The sequence below is a fragment of the Bison bison genome, unplaced genomic scaffold (assembly GCF_000754665.1).
Source record: "Bison bison bison isolate TAMUID 2011002044 unplaced genomic scaffold, Bison_UMD1.0 scf7180017864375, whole genome shotgun sequence".
Lineage (NCBI taxonomy): Eukaryota > Metazoa > Chordata > Mammalia > Artiodactyla > Bovidae > Bison > Bison bison.
Window position 1 is genome coordinate 6,371,180 of NW_011494947.1, and position 2,375 is coordinate 6,373,554.

A 2,375-nucleotide genomic window follows, 5' to 3' on the forward strand; every position below is an offset into this window, starting at 1 on the left:
TTTTTGTTGGTAAAGTAATGTCTCTGCTTTTTAATATGCTGTCTAGGTTGGTCATAGTTTTTCTTCCAAGGAGTAAGTGTCTTTTAATTTCATGGCTGCAGTCACCATCTTCAGTGATTTTGGAGCCCAAGGAAATAGTCTGTCACTGTTTCCATAGATATATATAGGTATAGTATATTATATATATACTATATTATAGGTATATACCTATTTTCCAACAACTGATATTCAAAGATAAATGTACCGTTCGTTTACTATTTCTTTAAGGACAAATGTATATTTTAAATATGGAACTCTGGTATTTCATGCATTCAAGTTTGTTTTGTTTTTTATTTTGCTTTAACTATGAAATAACTGGACTTCTGAGTGCAGGCCTATGAAATTGCATTGAACACTCCACAAAGTACCTTCATATATATTTAAAACATAGTTTAGCCAAGCAAACCGTACTGATGTATTAAAATAAATTAAAGATGTGTACCTTGAAAACTCTGGGTTCAAATCAGCAGAAATGCTGACTATATTCATGCTTTGTTTTTATCTTGCTTTTAAAAGTGTGAGACTTCCACGGACTCCCCTGGTGGTCCAGTGGTTAAAACTTCACAGTTCCAATGCAGGGGGCTCGGGTTCCATCTCTGGTCATGGGACTAAGATCCTGTATGCTAAGTGGCATGGCCAAAAAGAAATTCTTTTTAAATTAAAAATAAATAAAAGTGTGAGACTTCCAGATTCTGATTTGTTCATAGGCTGCTTATCATTCACCCAGGAAAAAGGGAATCACTTTCTCTTTTAAAAAGGACAGCTTAATCCACAGTTAACTTTTTTTCTTACTGTATTATATGCATCTTATCTGCAGTGGTAAAGAGCACGCCTGCAAATGCAAGAGACTTACAAGATGCGGGTTTGATTCCTGGGTTGGAAAGATCCCCTGGAGGAGGGCATGACAATCCACTCCAGTATTCTTGCCCGGGAAATCCCATGGACAGAGGAGCCTGGTGGGCTATTGTCCATGGGTCGCAAAGAGTTGGACACGACTGAAGCAACTTAGCGTGCACACATATGTTATATGTGGTCTTAAATTCTGATAAACTAATGCGTGAATGAATCAAATAAAAAATATACAATGCAGAGAAAAGGGAAATCATTTAAATAGTGCAGCTATTGTAAAAGAAAACAAAAAAATCCCTCATCAATAGCCAATCATTTGATCTGTTTAATTTTATCCAGAAATATTGCATGAGACTATATTAAAGTGAATCCTTAATTTGACAGAATATGTGAGAACTAACTTGGCACCTTTCAGTATTTCTTTCTGAGTTCCGACTGGAGTTGAGGTTTGGATGTGAATGAATGGGTCCATGGAACTCCTGAGACATCCTTCTTCTGGTTAGAATAACAAAATGGAACCTGGCTGTTTCGAAGGGTGCTGAGACTGGAGACTGGGCCAGAAGCAATCACATTTTTAGACTCTTTTCCTGTCTTAAGTTTCCCTCCTTCCTTATGAGTATTTCAATCCTGGTGAAATTGCTTCATGTGAATTTTTTGAGTTAAAAGGAGGGTAAACCAGGGAGAAAAAGACAACTCTGCTGCTTGATCTTGTGATGGGAGCTGTGGAAAATGTTAGGGATTCATTTGCACATGAACCTGAGTTCTGTTTTCCTTTTTCTGTATTTTTTTTGTTTTATAAAGCTCAGCTGGTCAGAGTCATCTACTTGTGTCCCGCTGGCTACCTCCCAGCCCAGCTGACCACCCAGCTCCCTACATCCCAGCAACAACTCTGTGCCCAGCCATTGACATGGATTTCTTTCTCCCTCTAGTTACTACAGCTTCTTTTTCCACTTCTACTTTCAAAGTATCCTTTGCTTCACTCCTTTTACAACCATATTCAAGGGGAATGGGATAGAGACTCTTCCTTGGTCGCTATCTTGGCTACGTTCCCCGCTCCCCACACCTAAACCAAGATTCTTTCTTTTTTTAAAATTTATTTATTTGGTGGTATTAGATCTTAGTTGTGGCATGTGGGATCTAGTTCCCTGACCAGAGATCAGACCTGGGCCCCCTGCAATGAGAGCATGGAGTCTTAGCCACTGGACCACCAGGGACTTTCCTAAACCAAGATTCTTAGGCCTGGAATAGAAAATCAAGTTCCAGTATCATGCATTGAACCTGGACTGGCAACTCGTTTCATATATGATATTATACATATTTCAACGCCATTCTCCCAATGATACTGGATGCTTGGGGCTGGTGCAATGGGACGACCCAGAGGGATGGTATGGGGAGGGATGAGGGAGGAGGGTTCAGGATGGGGAACACATGTATACCTGTGGCGGATTCATTTTGATATATGGCAAAACCAATACAATATTGTAAAG